General features: G+C 41.4%; 1 protein-coding gene across 6 annotated transcripts in view; it reads left to right on the top strand.

The window, feature by feature from the left end:
* VTI1A (vesicle transport through interaction with t-SNAREs 1A) overlaps positions 1 to 18,966 on the top strand; it is a 355,502-nt gene that overhangs the window by 249,550 nt on the left and 86,986 nt on the right. The window lies entirely within an intron of this gene.

The raw sequence follows: 18,966 nt of genomic DNA, 5'->3' as shown, positions 1-18,966 counted from the left end.
CCAAAGAGGTCTTTGGTGCTCTCCAGGTCTTTGTGCCCAGCCCTTTCCTTCCATTCTTCCCTCCCCAGCCCCCTGGGCCCCTCTCGTGTTCCAAATCTTCCCCTGTAACCCCCGCCAGGACAGCCTGTCCCAGAAAGGCATTCCCCAGTGAAAACTCTCAGCCTATGAGACAGTAATCTCTGCTACTGGAAAAAGCAGCGTAAGGAAGGTAAATAACATGAAGATTTAGTCTTGAGGCATAGCTGAGTTTTATAAGAAGAGTAGAAATGGAGACGGGTAATATCATGAACTCTCTAGACCTTTACCTCTGCTTAGACCAGACCACTGTTTTCCAGGCTGTATTGGATTTCTGTTCAAATAGCCCCCTCACCACTCTGTGCCTTTCCCCCACATCATCTTTCTTCATAGACCTGGAATCCTATCACATACTTGGTGGTTTATTGTTGTCTCCCCCTGTGGCGTATAAACTCCTTGAGAGCAGGAGCCTAGTTCTGCTTGCTGCCATAAACCCAGCATCTGCAAGAAGGCTCGGCACATAGTAGGTGCTTAATAAATATTTATCAAATGAAAAGATCGACCACTTATGCCTCTTCTGAGAGAGGCAGCTTTTACTTGAACCCAGTTTTTCTGAAAAGAACAAATTTAAGAAGCCCTCAGACCCATGGTTTTACTGCTATTATTACTTGAGATGAGGTGATATTTTTTTCTTTAAAAAGCCAACTTAAAGTTGATATAAAGAAAACAGTTAAATAAATACTAGTTCAGGTGGTGCTCAGGTGTGGTAGAGTCAAGAAAATGGTATCTGAGTGTCTAGAAAACAGTGATTCAGAAAACACTGACCTAACAAAATCCACCATTATATTAGTGGATATCCTTCATGTGAGTAAAAAATTATAGTGGTCTACATAATTCATCTTGAAATAATTATGAGCCAACCTTTTCAATCTCACATGATGCACATTGTGTTCATGGTTCTTAGAATTATTTTTGGCTTTGGGAGTTATAAGTAATGTGCATAAAATTAAAACCAAAACTTATCCACATTTAGGCCAAATATTTCCCCTTTTAAGCTGTTCCCGTAACTTTGAAGTCAGGGGTAAACCACAGGCTTATGTTTTCTTATAATAATTTTTTTAATATTTGAGTCCAATGATACCTGCTAATTTGGCTTGTAGTGATGGGGTAGGCTCAAGAATATTCAAGAACAAATTGTGCCATATTATTTAAGTTCTCCCTAATCTTACAAAAATGAAATACCACAAATTACTGAATTTTAATATGTCCTGAATCTCCAAGCAAAAAAAGAAGGAAGATAACACTACTGACTAATTTAAACACTAAAAAAGTAAAAGGCAGGAGGTAGGAGAGATAATCCCAAGTGAGCCAAGCTTGCCTACCTATTATTGATTTTTATTAAAATCACAGTTTTATGGGGTGGGGGGACATGCTTTGTGGTGCCAGGTTTGAGGGATCCTCTTTGTTAAAACCTTCATAAATGAAGTTTAAAAATTGAGACTAGTTTCTTTTGGAAGCTTCTTAGTTGGGGGGGGCAAAGGAACAATAAATAGGGGTAGAATTATATAGTTAATAGAAATATCATTTTTTATATGCTTGAAAAAAGGCATCTTGTGCTCTCCATGTAGACCTCCAGTCAGTGAGCCTGTGTACTTCCTTTTCCCTGCCAGATATTTGTTCCTGGCTGGAAGACATTTTGAGATATTTATTTGATGACACACACCTGCTGGGTAGATGAAAAGCAACTGCTCCCGAGGATGACCTACTTCAAGGGTGCAGTAAGCTTCTGAGGACTTTGGCAGGTTGTCCTTAAATCATTTGAGCACATCTTGATATCACCTGTTGAACATATCTAAGACTAGTACATTTCCAGACTCCTTGGAGGCAGAGTCGCTAACCCCAGGGAAGAGGTGTCAGAGGCAGTCACAACTCTGTAAAAGTACACTGGGACAGGGAAGACAGACTGCTTTACCAAACCCACCCCGCATGTGCATGCTGTTCTTGGTGCTCGGGATGGGCACCTGCCACCATGGAGTGGACCATCTAGAAAGCCGATCTGGTAGGAATACACGTAAGTATGGTCCAAGGTAAAGAGATGGGCCCAAGATAGAAAGAAGGTTTGGAGGACAAGGGTCGGAGATGAGGGAAAGTGCCGTGAATGAAATTCTGATGAAGTGTTCTCCTGGGAATGGACCAGACAGAGAGAGATTTCCAAATGAGATCAGGGAAGAGCACGGGATGTTTGAAATGCATGGAGACATTGTCACCAAATGGGCCTTTGAAGCCAACTTATCTTTACCTGTTCATTTCCACAGGCATTTACTGAGCGCCAGCTACTGCGGCAAGGCAGGGTTAGGTGGTAAAGATGCACGTGTAAAGAACTTGTATCCCTTTCTCAATATACACAATCTAGTGAGAAAACACACCTAAACAAGAGTTTTTATCATAAATTTTAATGTGATGGATACTAGGTATCTATTAGTTGATTAATAATTAATGCATCTACTTAATCTCTCTAATAGATTAATTAATCTATTTAATGTGACAGATGCAGTCGTACAATAGATATACAGGAGGAGTTCTTAGCCCTGCTGGGCTTCCTGGAGTTGGTGATGCCTGGCCTGAGCTCTGAAGACGAAGCGGGAGTTAGGCAAACACGAGAAAACAGGGACACGGAGACGTTAAAATAGTATCTTGTGCTCAGGAACTACAAACCGTCCAGTTTTATTCCAGCACCAAAGGCAAGGTGGGACCGGTGGTTGTGCTGGTGGGTGTCTTAGAGAGGCTGCGTCACTTCCCTGCCCACCACTGTCGGGACCACCCCGAGCCAACGTAGTCAGCATAGGAGGACCGTGCTTGCCGTGTAAATGGAGGCTCGAGGCAAGTTTCTTCACACCCCTTGTGCCCTTCCACTGTATGGAATATCTAGAGCTTCCACTGTGGGGACGTTGACCCACCGCAGAGGAGCTCTGAATCATGACTGAATTGGGGCCTTACATGTTGATATACAAGGAGTGTTTCTCCATCACTTTTATCTGCATGTCTAGAGGACATGGTTTGAAAGACTTGGCTTCAAATATGCCCTCTGCATTCAGGTGTCCTTCCCTCCTCTCCCAGTTATCTACTGCTCTGTAACTCATCACCCCAAAATGTGGTGGCTTAAAACAACAGTCATGATCACTCACAGTTCCTGTGGGTCCGGAAGTGAGGAGCAGCTTGGCTCCATGTCCTATGACTCTAGGTCTCTTGTGAAATTGTCTTCAGACAGAGCCTGGAGCTAAAACAGTTGGGAAGAGACAAGAGCCCGGAGCAGCTAGGGACTGGCTGGGCATCTTGCCCTTTCTCTCTTCATTGTCTCAAGGCCTTGCCACACAATCTCTCTGTGTGAGCTAGTTTGGGCTTCCTTACAGCATGGTGGCCTCAGGCTCAGCTGAGCAGGACTCCAAAGATAAGTTCCAAGAACAAGACTGGCAGAAGCTGCACGGCCTTTTCTAACACAGCCTAGGAAGTCATACGGCGTCACCCCTGTGGCATTCTATTCATTAAGACAGTCGCAAGGGCCCACCAAGTTTCAGTGGGGTGACACATAGACTCCATCTCTCGATGTGGGGATGGCAAGGTTGTAGAAAACCAGTGGGATGGGAGATACTGTTGTGGCCCATTTTAGAAAATACGATGTGTGACACACCCTTCAAGAATATTTCCTTCTATTCACATAGTCCTTTACCTGAATATTAATTCACCCATTGTTGTGTTTCCTGCAACCTTTCTTGCACTCTTACCACACCAAAATCTAAAGCTGCAGTGCACAGGCACAAACCAAAAAACTTCCATTTCCTGAATGAGAGTCAGTCCCCCTGGTGTGCAGTGTTCCTCACAAGATGGTAACACTTTATAAGCTTATCTCCTGTTGCCCCATCTTCAGAGAAGCTGTACTTCGTTCAGGCACTGTTACCGCCAAATATGGCTCAGATCTTAAACTGAGATGCCTCTTTTCATCTAACCAAAGCAGACTGGAGACTCACTAGTGAATGATTTGAAATCTCTCCTTTTATTTGCCACGCACTTGGACGATTGATGGTGCTCTCATAACAAGTTTAGTTGGTGGCATCTATCTTGTGGAGTACTGCATATTTCAGGGAGTGAAAAAAGAAAAAAGTAAAAAAAAAAAAAAAAAAAAAAGGCCCACACTTTGGGCTCAAGGAACTTTAAAAATGGAAGCATTAGCATGTTCTTGGTAGGAAATCTTCTGATGTAAAGTTAAACTATTGATGTAAATTTTACATTTTTAAATAAGTACCATTACAAGTGTGCTGTCTTTAATGAGGGCTTTAATTCCACTTTTTACACATACATAGTGAACAGAAGTTGAGTTCTTCAAATATTCTGTTAAAAATGTATGATACATAAGCACTGGATTGGAGGGTTTTTTTCGCTCTTGGATAACCTAGAAAAAAACAGCTCTATTTTAAAATCCCTTCCAGTTCAAGAGTTATCCAAGCAAATAGTGTTGACCAGGTGTTGAATGCACCACTAATAATAATACTACCCTTTCATAAAGCTAAGTAATCAGGAATAATGCTGAAAATAAGAAAGCAGTCATTTATTTACTCTATTTGGCATTGTTAGTACTAATAATGCATTTCAACACAGTGGAACCGCTAGATAATGCCTCTGTGACTTTTATGCAGCTTATTGTTATTTAAATGAACAGTCGACTGCACTGTAATGAAGAAATGCATGCTTTTCCCAACTCAGTTATCAACCAGGATTCTAGGAAAATGAGAATTTGTGTCTGCTTTCATTCATGGAGCAAACTGGAGGTCACTGTTTTCAATATGAACCTTTTTTTAGCTTTTCAACAGTGAATAATTAGGAGCCGCTGCTTCTGAAATTACCTGTATTCACTGTACAGAAGGAAAGACTTTTATCTTCCACGATGAAATACATTTTCTCATTCAAACTTTGTCATTCTTTTTTTAAATGGCATTTTACACCGCTGAGTCAATCCTAGGTAGTAAAATAAAAGAAATACATTTTTTGTGCCACAATAGCCTTGTTTATTCAATTTTACTTCCTTAAATTTCAGCTCCTCCTTGAAAAATGATCCAAATGCAAAACTGGGTTTCAAGCCGTTGAACATATAAAGCAATTATCCACATAGAATACTTTACACAAACACACATGTTCCTTGCACTTTGATTTAAATTGAGTTGATCCCTGATCCTTGTAATTTAATGATTATGTGCTTCTATTGAGTTTTTGAACAGCTTTATTGAGATATAATTTACATATCCTACAATTCACCCATCTAAAGTATACAGTTCGGTGGCTTTTAGTGTATTCACTGAGTCATGCAACCATCACCACACTCAATTTTAGAACATTTTCATCACCCCAAAAAGAAATCTGGTATCCATTAGCAGTCACTCTCTGTTCCCCACTCCTGGCCCCTGACAACCACTAATCTACTTTCTGTCTCTATGGATTTGGCTACTCTGGGCATTTCATATAAATGGAATCCTACAAAACGTGGTCTTCTGTGTCTGGCTTCTTTCACTGAGCATAAGGTTTTCAAAGTTCATCCATGTTATAGCATGCATCGGTACTTTATATCTTTTTATTGCTGACTAATATTCCATTGTGTGAATATACAAATTTTATTTATCCACGTAGCAACTGATAGACATTATGAATTATGCTGTGACGAGCCTTCACATCCAGTTTTTTTGTGTGGACATATGTTTTCATTTCTCCTGGCTGTAGACCTGGAAGTAGAATGGCTGGGTCGTAGGCTCAATCTGCGTTAACATTTTGAAGAACTGCCAAACTGTCTTCTAAAGTAGCTGGACTGTTTGTTATTCCCACCAGCCATGTGCAAGGGCTCCAATTCTTCACACCCTCTCCAGCACCACTTGCTGTTGCCTCTCTTTTTGATTACAGTTATGGGGGGGGGGGTGCTGTGAGGAACTCTCTCATTGTGGGTTTGATTTGTATTCCCCTAGTGGCTAAGATCTCAAGCATCTTTTTAGGTGCTTATTCGCCCTTTGTGTGTCTTCTTTGGAGAAATATCTGTTTCTATTGAGTGTTTTTCACTTCCTGTATGGTACCTCACCTCAGGAGTGTGGCTAGCAGAACTAAGTTGGAAACAAATCTATCTTTCTAAAGGGAGTTAGGTTTCAAACAGATTTGCAAATTGAAGACATTGCTTTTACAATGGAAGTATTTTTGGATTGTGGAATAACCGAATTGATCTCAGGAATCAGTTGACTTCTGAAACTTGTTTCAGTTCGACTTGCAGTAAAGATATTGGTGGTCCCAGACCATGCCTAGAAAAGGGCTTAAAGATCAGCTTGTCCAGTTAATTCGTTTTACAAATTAGGAACTCTATCCAGATGGGATCCAGATAACCGAGTATCCCTGTTTACTTTAGAGAGAACATAATACACTTTTCAAATGGTTTCTCACTGATTTGGAAAAAAAAAAAAAAAAAGACAATGGTATAATCCTCTGAAATTAGAATCAACAGCATTTATTGTTGCGTACTCAACACATTTTGTTTGATTTTATCCTAAGGGTAGTACATGTTAGATTGATATTATCATCCTCCCCTTTTATGTGTGGGGAAACAGGGTAACTGACTTGTTCAGTGGCATCTGGCTAGTAAATGGCAGATCCTAACCCAGACCTTCTGATTTCAAGTCCAGAGAGTTCTCTTTGTTTCCTCTGGTCTGCCAGACGACTGAAAGACAGCGTCAGCACATTGTGACCCTTGTCATCTCAGAGGACTTTTGTTTCTCATCACTAAATCACTGGCACAAGTAGCAGATAGGTGGCATCATGGAGCACTCATTCACCAGCATTAATAGAGTTCTTTAGCAAATCCAATATATGTAACTTTAGAAACAGAATATATGTTTCAAATGACAGAAGAATTGTTCAGGTATAAAAATATAATACTTAAATGTATCTATCAATATGATAACGTACTTGGAGAGTAGTTTTCAGTTACAAAGCATTTCACTTAGACTTTTAACTGGATACTTACAGTTATGCAAGACAAGTTTTTCATTGTCTTTGTTTTTATGTATTTTTCCTACTCACAATGGGCCTAAGGCCTGAAGTGCTTCATTTACTAAAATATAAAGTCTGAGGCAGACTTCCATCTCATATCCCAGAGTCTTGGCTCCTATGTAGTCCTGTGTTCCCTCCAGTGTACCATGCTCTGCCTTAATGATGTGCTAAAGGACACTCATTTGAAAGAAAAAGAGACTTTATACCATTATTCCAGACAACAACAGAGCTATGAACAAGTAGAAGTTATAGGGAGGCAGTTTGGAGCCCACATAAAGAAGACTTGATCTGCCCAACAATGCAATGTGTTGTCTTGTGAAGGAGTGAGGTCTCTTGTCATTGAACTGTTCAAGCTAGAGCTGGATGACCATCTGGGAGAATGCTCTAGAAAGGATTTCTGCACTGGGGTGTGTGTGTGTATGTGTGTTAGTGGTGCCAAGAGAAATTAGGTGGCCTTTAAGGTCCCTTTCAACTATGAGATGTGGATCTTTGTTTTTAGTCAAGAGAGTAAGCTGGCTTAACTTCTGTATCCTCATTGAAAAAAGAGACTTTCGCTCTGATAAACTCTCATCCTGGGTGTTAAAGGTGCCAAGTTTTCTGTCTAAGAGAGAGACACCAAATTTATGAACCTAAATTACTGGTTTCCAAATAGTTAGAACAGGCAGTTCCATCTATATTTGTAGACACTGTGTACAACAAATTTCCATATTCAAGTAGGTTTGAATAAGAGCCTTTAATACACCATTGTCCTTTTCGACAACTCAAGAGGGAAGAGAAGGTATGCAGCAGTGCCAAATGTATTTTTTACTTTTGCAAAGCGCCTCGGCCTCACCCAGTGGTTCTCTGCTCTGGTTGCACATGAGAATCACCTGGAGAACTTTTTAAAAATACAGATGACCAGGACCCACCTGGGACCAAATGAACGTGAATCTCTAGGGGTGTGTTCCCAGCATCAATATTTCTTAACAGCTCTCCAGGCCATTCTTACATGGAACCAAAGTTAAGAAGAACTAGTCTACTCTGAGCATGAGCCCAGGCAAAATCTGGACATTTGCTTTTGTAATTCAGGTCACCATTTAGACCGCAGATTGTTAATTCAGAGCTGATGTTCATAAGTATGTAAGAAGCAGTAACTCACCATGGGTCACATCACTGCTCTTGAGCCAGACAGTCCGGCTCTGTCCCCTTACTGGTCTTGTGACTGCAAACAAGTTACTTTAATCTCTCTGTGCCTCTGGTTTCTAATGTGTAAGTGGAGGTAATAATAGTACTTATGAGGTAAAGGCTAAGGTAAGGACCCAAAAGAAGATAAGAACTCTCCATGTTTGACGTTATAATCATCGTCCTCATTGTTGTGTTGTCGGAAGTAGTAAGAGTGGCAGTGCAGGAGTCCTGTAGGGATATGGGCTGAGCACCCGCTGAAGAAACGGGTTCACTCTGTCCAGGACTTCAGACAGGACTTGACCTTCCTTATAAACTAAGGACTCTTTGCTGCACCATTAACAATGTGCTTTGTCAGATTCAGAACTTCCCAGTGAAGTACAGAGTGTCCCCAACTCATGATGGTTCGACTTAGGTTTTTCAATTTCATGATGGTGCAACAGCAATATGCATTCAGTAGAAACCATACTTTGAATTCTGAATTGTGATCTTTTCTCGGGCCAGCAATACACCATAGGATACTCTTTCATGATGCTGCAATTTTGTTCTTCATTTTCAGTTCAGTAGTCAGTAAATCACATGAAACAGTCAACATATTACTTATACTTTACTATAAAATGGGCTTTGTATTAGATGATTTTGTCCAACTATAGGCTAATGTCAGACGTCTAGCACATTTAAGATAGACTAAGCTAAGCTATGAGGTTTGGTAGGTTAGGTGTGATAAATGCTTTTTTGACTTACAGTATTTTCAACTACGAAGGGTTTATTGGGATGTAACCCCATTGCAAGTCAAGGGTGAGCTGTAGAATGTTTTGTGTCAGGTTTTCTGCAGGAAGCTGAGGCTTAAACCAAATAAGCTCCTGCAGTTCTTTCCACCTCTTAATTCTGTATTAAGAATGGACTTTACCAGCCCAGGGACCTAACTGAAGGGTCATGCTGAGTTTCTTTTGGATAACTGGGACCAGCATGCACTATATATATATTGTATATAGATATATATATCAGATTGACCCCCTGAATCCTCAGGACAATCTCAATTTTAAGTGGTCTGCCCTCCTGAAGGATTGGATCTGTGGTCCATAAAGCATGGTTGCTATTGAATAGGCAAGGCAGCAAGGGCTTCGTAGACTGGTGTCCTAGACTAATGGTGCAAAAAATAAACACAATTTGAATATGTGGGATGGCCCCAGAGAAAAATTAAAAAGCACAATCAGGCATAGTTTCTTTTTCATTTTCAGTTGATAAGGGAGTAATTTGAGCTAGCTCTAGTCACCAAGGGTAGAGTAGCAAGAGTCCCTGACTCTCTGGGTTTAGGACAAGTGTGGACATTATATGGATATTACAGGTTCTTTAGCACACAGCCTCCAATTGCAATTGTGGAAATTGGTGGACTATTCCTAGGAGGAGCTCAAAGGACTGTAAAGCTGAATAACATCTTTGTCTCAAGAACTTATATGAGAAACTGGTTTTTTCCCCTCTTCTCCTACAAGCGTTTTGGGGCTCACCACTGCAGACACTGCGTATCTTTGTATCCCACACGGTCCCCATGTTAATAGTTGTTTGCTAGTTGTGGTCATTTAATTGAAAAAAGCTGGTGTGGAGATATTACAGGTCCCAGTAGGTCATTTGTATATCAAGTTTGGTATTATTGCCTTTGACCAAACTCCTTCCAAGTCCAAATTTATTACAATTCTTTAAATGCGTTAATAACATATAAGAGGATAGACAGAGGGCTGAAGAAAAGTTGTGTGTGGCCTTTAAATATGCCAATCGTCTACAATTTGGGGTTGCTTGCCATGGCCTGTTGCCAGGAGTGCATTATAGAATTTCAGATGGCATGTCCTGTTGGTACTTGCTTTAGATTGGCTCTGGGAATGAGGTTAAAGAGGACGCTACACTATGGCTGGGATCCTCTTGCTTGCTTCTTCCAGAGTAGATCCTGGATGCCTCCTTCCCTCCCACCAATCAGAAAGCTGCCCCAGCCTCTGTTGAGGATTGTGGATTCAGCACACTTGCTGTCTCGCCATGAGTTCCCATGCACCTAGTAACCCTGCCCCACAGAGACCAATGAGACTGAACTCCCTCATGTGACCTGTGCTCACCCTCCCACAGACCCTGGGGCAGGGCAAGTGTGGACCTGAATTCAAAGACTAAATAGATAAGGGTTGTGTTTTTCATCAGCTTTCCTGTCTTTATTTTCTGAGAATCTCTTTAAAAAAAAAAAACAAAACACTTTCATTACAGAAGTTTACTCTCTCACACATGTGCGCACGCACACACACACACCCTGAGAAAGAACATAGTGTCATGAAGCCCATGTTCCCCAACACCCAGCTTTTATAGAGTCATTCTTGTTTTCTTTTCTGTTGTGCTATTTTTAAGCAAATCCCAGATATCTGATTTTACCTGTAAATATTTCAGTTTGTTATCTCCAGCATATATAGCATGACTTTTTAAAAAACCTAACCACACTACTCTTATCACACCTACCAGGCTTAATAATAATTTATTAATAATAATAATAATAGTAATCCATCCAAGTTCAGTTTTCCCTAATTGTTTCGCAGATGTCCCCAAACAGTTAGGCAGTTTAAATCAGGGTCGCATCAAGGTGCACCTGTTGCATTTGGCTGATCCATTCTTAAGTGTCTTTTGATCTATTATAGAGCCTCCTCTAGTTTTTACTGTATTTATTTGTTGAAGAAAATCAAATCATTGTCCTGTAAAATTTTCCATATTATATATCTGGCCTCTGCATCTTCCTTGTGCTGTTCAGCATGTTCCTCTCTTCTCCATAGTTCCTGGAAATTAGTCATTAGTTTAAAAACTTAATGAGATTCAGGATACCTGTGTGGCATCACATCAGGAGGCCCAGAACAACCTGTATTGATGTCAAGATTAATCAGTGGGTTCAGGTATGGTCAGCCTGATTCATCCATTATGAAATTCTCTTTCGACCTATTAGCCTAATAGTTTTAGCAACCATTGAAAGGACTTCATGCATCCCTTAGGGGTTATAAATAGTGATTTTCAATTCTATCATTCTTTCTGCATTTATTAGCCATCTTTCTATATAGAAGAACTTATCATTATCAACTTTTTTGTTATTCTGAGATACAGTTCATACAAGAAAAGCAGCATAAATGCTTCTTTCCATTTACTTATCAATTTTCAAAACACTGAATTGCACCAGCAGCCTCCAAAAGTGACCAGTGAGGCTTGTTTGTCATTGAATATGATTATAAACACTTAGGGTTTTGTCTCTTTCATACGCATCAGTCCATTATAGTCATTATTCTTTTTGATGCTCACATGTCCCATCTTGGATCATTGGGAGCCCCTTCTAGTTGCCCCTGGTCATGTTTTAATATCATTCCCCCGGTCTTCTTTTCTGGAAGAATAAGATATGGTGAGTTCCTGGCTGAAACATGGAATCAGCTATTTCTACAAGGAATCTTGGTTCCTTTCCATGGGAAGTAGTATGTAAAGACCATGGTCTGGGCACTAGGGGTAGATTCCCTCTTAAAACGTAACGGTGACTTTATCCTCCTGGTTATCTCCTTGTTCCTGCCCTCTGTGGGACTCTGGTTCCACCTGGACCCTCCCTCTACCATCACTGGTAACAGCCAGTGCACACCTCTCCTCCAACCAGACTCTACCACCTCTCTCTATGCTTTCATCCCTCCCTTCTAAGTTGGATGCCTTACTTTTCTCCAAGCTTCAAAGACACCATTTTGGGGGATACTTCCATAATGCTGAAGAATAGTGATACCCTTTTTCTTTTAACAGACTATTCTTAATTATTTCTTTCAAGAGAGTTAACCTCCTGTCACTACCCAAGTCTTTGGCAGACAAATCCAGTCTATTTCATAACCCAGAACAACAGTATTCTGAAACACCAGGGAAACACCAGCCCACTCACCAGAGCTGGGGAGGCTTCATAAAACCAACAGTCCCCTCAGGTGTGTGTGTTTTCCAGAGAAGCATAGATGGTTGCATGTTGAAATTTGTAACTAGGGTTGCCAGGTGATGAAAAAGCCTTGAGGCATTAGTTTCTCTTAACCATTTCTAGGCTACATACCCATTTGAACATCTGATGAAAACTATGGGCTTTCTAGAAAAAGATACATAGACACAAAATTCGTCAATTTCACTGGCTTTGAGGAACTCAAATTATCCTGAAGTTAAATTTGTTTTTGCAGACTAGGTTCTGATTTGCATTGGCTTGTTGGAAGCACCGGGATTTGGAGGTGGGTCAGACGTCTGGGCGAGAAGACACATAGCTAGAACTAGGGTGGCAGCTTTAAATCACTCCAGTGAACATGATTCATCCTTTCGTCTAGAACTGTTCCTCATGCCGGTCCATGAACTATTTGGTGTCATCATAAGCACAGAAATTGAGAGTAAGCATTTAAAAATATTTATAGCAGGGGTGTCTGGGTGGCTCAGTCAGTTAAGCATCCGACTCTTGGATTCAGCTCAGGTCCTGATCTCATGACTCGTGAGATCGAGCCCCACGTCATGCTCCCTGCTCAGTGGGAGTCTGCTTGGACATTCTCTCCCTCTGCCCCTTCCCCGACTCACACTCACACACTCTCGCTCTCTCAAATAAATAAATGAATAAATTTTTAAAAATAAATAAATAAAAACATTTCTAGCAACTTGGCATTGCTACAACATCCAAGCACATGGTCAGTGGACTTGTCTCATTGAGCAGAACGTAAACCATTTTGGATGCTGTTGAGAGCACTTGGGGAGTTGCGTGTGGCAGGAGCCGCATGATTGTTGTCTGAATAGGACCCCAACAGCTGGAAATTAAAAACTAAAGCAAAAACCGGTCCTTCATCTCCGTGTAACAGGCAACAGCAGTGAACCCAGAATACTTTCGCCCAGCCTACTACTGCGTTGTTTTAGCCCGTGGTTCTGTCAGTACTTGCTTCAGATTTGTCTCCATCGGCTACCTCTAAAGCTCACCTAGAACAGAGCACACAGTAGGCATTCAGTCAGTCTTTGCTGAATGAAGACAGAGCTGAGAAAAACTGCTCTCCAAAAAGAGAAGACACCATCTTTCCCTAATGATACCCTGTGTGTGTGTTGGGGTGGGGGGGATCCTATAACTCTAGGAAGTTGGAGTTACCTACATAAAGAAAGTATGATAGGAAATAAATTATAAGCAGTCATTATTTACTGAATAGTCTCCCAGAACATGAGATAAGTAGAGTAACGTTAAGTAGCTGGTCCTCACAGTAGAAGTTGTGAGCCTTTTGGGATGGCTCATATTGCAGTGTATACATCGTGTGAATTAACAAGTCAGTAACAAATGTGGCCCATTTTCAGGGCAGAAAAATCAGAGTGTTCTCAAGTATAACGCCACTGATGGTGGGAAGAAAATCATGTATTTAATCTCCAAAATGAGATTTTATTAATGAAAGGGGAAAAAAAGAAATGGTAGCCCAAACCTTTCTGTCATCTCTCTCTATCTTCCCTGTGGATCCAGGATTAGTCAAATCCACTCTTTAAAGGAATCCAAAATCTTGTCTTTAAAAACTGGGCTTGTGAAAAGTCACCTTTAGCTCTCATGACTGCTGGCCTGAGAACAGACCGGCCCTTGCCCACCGCCCCCCCCCCCATTCCCGGCACCACCAGAGTCCATGCCACGCTCCCAGCATGCCTCAGCGCACTGTGCAGCCTGACAGCACGCGGTGCATCGGCGACACAGGTTCCGAGGAGGCGGCGGCGTGAATTGGAAGTCACCAGCTGTCTCCCTTGCCAGAGGAAGGGATTTTTACCTCAGGATAGCCTCTCGGATTCTGTGGATCCAGACCCTGCTTAAAGAGACAGATTTCCTTCTTCCTTTTTCCCTTCCTTCCTTTCTTCCTTCCTCCCTTCCTTTCAGCTGTGGAGAATTAGAGCTATTAGCTGCTAATAGTAACTGAAGAAGAGAAATTGCTGCGGTCTCACACAGCCGATGAAATGAGTAGTAGACAGTGTATGGGCATGTGCTGCAAAGGGACAAGTGGTTTATATTTACCAACAACTATTAAGCGCCCTAGAAGTTTCTGGAAATAACTTTGCTTTTTAACATCCCTTCTAAATAACACAGTCTGTTTGCTCTATCTCATTATAAGAAAGACCCCCTCCAAAAAAAAAATGTTGTCCTCCTTACCATGCACAGGAGGGGCATAAAGGAGCTCGTCCACGGTACATGGGCCCAGAAGTGCACAATCGCTCAAGTCTGATATGACCTTTGTCTCCACAAATAAAAAGACTGATAACCCCAGGTGTCACCACCACATTTTTTAAACACATACATCACACAGGGCTCAGCTTAATGACTATTTTCAAGTACAAATGAATTTCCTGAAATGGAAGAAAAGAAACCCAATCACTCTATGTCTGTGTAAAGAGGAGGAGAATTTAGGGTAGGTAGGGGGCTTCAGTTACCCCTAGTGTTCTCGATAATACCTACCAATAAATGTTTTCCTGCACCAATGCTCTGACTCCGCTCTGGGAGTTTTATGGTTACTGATAGTAGCATGATTATGGTAACCATTTATTGAGTGCATCTATGTACCAGGCATAGGCTAAGCACTTTATGTTAGTGGATTTTAAAAGCCTTTAATATCCCTAAGAGATAAATGTTTTTATGATTTCACTTCATAAGTAAGGAAACAGCTTACTCAGATCATGTCCCTCGTAAGTGGCCAAGCTGGTCTAACTTCTTAGCCTTAACAATTATGCTGGCCTGTAGGGGATTTTTTGTTTGTTTGGGGTTTTTTTTTTTTTTTTTGCTTTTGTTTTTTTTTTCTTAAGAGTTTAAAAGAGAGGCTGTTTTGCTCCTTGACTAGAAAGGTTCCAAACCACTATTTTATCGTAGAATTCACATAAGCCGCCAGAGGGAATGGAAGCTGGCCGCAGCACTATCACAGAAAGGTAATAATTAATGACAAAAGTGTCACTTAAAAAGGTCAATGACACCAAGCGTATGCTTCTCTTGGATTAACTTCTCTAACACTCTTTAAATGCGTTGATATCAGCAGAGACCAAGAAAAAAAAAATGTATATATATATATATATATATATACACACACACAAACAGTCTTGAACAGTTTAAACCTCTGGGAAGAAAAATATGAAAATAAAGCTATTCTCGTGGCTTTCTACAACCACTTACACTTCTTTTTCTGTGATAATAATTGTGATAATCACCACTTGTTGTGGGCCTTTTTTTGTGCCAAGCAATGTATCAACAAGCCCAAAAGATAGGAATTGTCTCAGTTTTGCAAATGAAGAAACTAAGGCTCTGTGAGGTGCAGAAGATCTATCTCTATGTAGAATCTTGGAAGACTTTCCCTCCATGAAACTGAATCTGTCCAACAGAAGTAGCAGGAAATACGGCACAGGTGGATGAGCCCTTCCAAGGGATCTATACAAAAATAGCCTGTAAGGGCGCAAGCAGTGAAGGAACAGCACCTCCTAGGGTGTAGCACATTGTCATGGATGGGGATGTGCAGTAATTAAAATACAGGCAGGTCAGCGCTCCGTTTGAAAATCGTCTGATTGTGGGCTGGACACCCTTGGTGTAACCTATAAAATGCTCTCTACAAAAACTTAGAGAAGGGACTTGTGTCTCTAACCCTCAGGGATGCAATGGTACTTCCAAGAGTCATGTCTGGGCATGATTTTAGAGTTCCTCCAACTCTCTTTGTGCATAGCAAACCTAGATACTCCCCCAGAAGGTTGCAGGGCCAAGGGCCAGCCTGGCATACCCACCTCAAATCCAGGAGCCCCAGCATGACCACCTCTCTCCCTAGCAGCTTCACCTGGGATGAGTCATTTAGCTTCTCTAGCCCTGGGTCTCACTGGCGGTAAGAGAGGACATATTTCTCACCAAGACGGCATGAAAATAATGCTAACCATTGGTACAGACCACCTTGAGCTCCTTAAAAGAACACTTGAACCGTCTGAGTTATTTTTAAAGGTGGAAATGGGCCAGCCACCAGTAAACCGTAGATTTCCTCCATTGTGTGATCCTCATGTTCTGCATCCTTAAAGACTGCCAGAACTTGAGTTTTCCATTTCTACTTGTGAGAATGCATCTCCTGGAGTTTATTGGTAATTTCCGCCCTCTGCACACCTTTGTAAAGCAGAGCGGGGGCCCTGCCAATCGATAGTCACCTTGTGGCTTGAACTGGTCAGTCCGAAAGAGTAACTGTGAGAGGTCCCTTTAATTTCATTAGACTGAGGGATGGTGCAGAGCCGGCATGCCTGCTCACCAACACGTGGAGCCCCTCTGACGGGTGACCTGTCCACATTGGCCGTGCGTCTCGTCGCGGTCTCTGGTCTCTGACGCTGAGCATTTCTCCTTCCTATTTATCACAACTTGTACCTTTCGGACTATGTGAAACTTCTCTCTCCCTTTCCCCCTTGTTTCCCCCCTCTTTTTCCTTCTTTCTTCTTCTGCCCACCTTTTTCGTTGTATCCTCTTTTCTCTCTCTTTCCCTTTCCAGTTTCTTCTCAACATTCTTCTCAAGCACCACGTGTTAGTCCAGGAAGCGATCCTGAAGAGACCAAGTCCAGCTGCAGAAATGGCAGCACAGCCTGGGCTTGGAGAAAACGGGGGAGACCAAACTTAAGTCCTCAGAGACTTAAGAAGAGATACCAGAAAGTTGGGATTTGCTGTGAGATCTATTTTATAATGAAAATTCTGCTATGAAGAAGAATCTTTTTATTTTTTTCCCTTGATATAGTCTGAATAATTTATACCTAATGCCAAGAAATTATATATAATTAGTCTGGGTAATGTGTAATTTCCATTTGATTATATATATTAAGGTGATTAAGGAACTTCAGTTTTTCACTAGTAAATACCTGCCTTCTTTGTTCCATTCTGGGTCTGTAATGACTGTTTGTACCAAGTGCAGGACTCGTGCAGAACTGAAGCGAGCAAGGTTTGAATGCTCTCACCGAGCTCAGCTGACTGATGTCTGTGAATCTGGGAGATAATAACAAAGTTAGCTATAGGCGGGGGGGGGGGGGGGGGGGGGGCACTAAAGGGAGATTTGCCTCCAGTCTCTAAAACCATCATGTAATTTGGCATGACTTCCAATAAAAAAATTTTTTTAAATAATTTTAAAAACCTGAGTAAAACAGTGTAGGTGGAAAGCCATATTTCACACAAAGCTATTCAATAAATGCATGACATCACCACCATTTTTAATATTGTATAGAATAAAATGAAATTTTTGGCACTTCAGCTTTAATTAATGATTTCTGTTTGCCTTTTATAGAGTATATGTTTATTACCATATATAGCAGTTTTTCTTTTTCCAATTAGAGGATAGATTTCATCCTTTATCTTTGCAGGTAGCTGATCCAAGACATTTTTATGTAAATGGATTAATTAATTGGTAGCCTTCATTTGAAACTTAAAAAGAAAGTAATCCTTTTTGAGAGGCATTAACTGTTTTTTAAAGCCATAAACAATTCTTCACTTAAGCAACTTGTCACACAATTAGAAATTATTTGACAGCAGTAATCATAATAAAATGCATTACCCCTTACCAAATCACCTTTAATTCAAGGTGATTAAAAGAATCTGTTCATTAGAAGACTATGCAGCGACTTTGCTTATAAAAGTCGCATATTTTGGAAACTTAATGGTACGTATTGATGAAACTTTTGAGCAAATGACATCACATGTTAAATGACCTGAGCAGCCTTTGTGAGAAGGCATTCAGCTCCAGAAATGGGCTGGGTCCGAGGCAAGGCAGCTACACCTGGGCCTCCTGTGAGAGCCCTCAAGCCTCTCTGCCTTCCAGCCCTCTGATTTATGCAAATCAGAAAGCTTTGGCGGTCTCCACTTCCTGGCTGGGCCAGCATAATCCACTTCCTTCGGGTTCATGTGACCATGCAAATTCGAGCACTCCTGAATAGTCCCAGAGGGGCTGCGCCTCTCATTATTCCTGCCCCATTCTCTGCGCAGTGCAGGCATTCAGACTCTGAATGGACAAGGGCTTAATTACTCACCACATCTGTCAGATCAGATTCAACTTGAGAATGAAGAGAATCCCAGACAAGCCCAGTCGTTTCTTTGCAATGTTCTTCATGGCCGAGGTCACCCAGCTCTATCTTCTAGGGAATATTTTCCACTCCTTGTTTCATGACCCTTCTGGAAAACAGGGACTCCAGCTTTTGGAGATCCATTACTGGGCCTTTCACATTGTGTGTGGCCTTTACAAATGTTAATTAATCTTCCTGATGATGCACTGAGCATCAGGGAGCCCTTTATTCCCCCCAGGCTACTGATGACCAGTATGAATGCCAGAAAGTTTTCCTTACTGTTTCCTGACCTACATGCTCCTCTCTCTATGTGCTTTGCTTTTTTGTCCCCCTCCCCCTAACATGTCTCCCACATGACAGATTGACTACTCACATTACCAGGTCAGCCAGAGTTTGACAAAGTAAAGGCGGATGGTCCCCGAATACAGGATCTACCTATAAGGAATAAGGTTCTTACCAATTAAACATTCCCAAGGCTGTCAGCCCAGCCCTGCCAAGGAAAATGTGCATAATAACGGGTAGGAAGGAGTGTGTCCACCAGGAACCAAACAGACAATTATTCTCAGTGGAGGGGCACTAACATGCCTTTTTCCCTTATGTTTCTTTCTGTGTTGCTCTCACTTGTGTCTAAGAGGAGATTCTTGGTACGTG

This window comes from Halichoerus grypus, chromosome 7, assembly GCF_964656455.1.
Source record: "Halichoerus grypus chromosome 7, mHalGry1.hap1.1, whole genome shotgun sequence".
Classification (NCBI taxonomy): Eukaryota; Metazoa; Chordata; class Mammalia; order Carnivora; family Phocidae; genus Halichoerus; species Halichoerus grypus.
The sequence above is the reverse complement of the archived record's forward strand: the minus strand, read 5'-3'. Positions and strand labels throughout refer to the sequence as shown.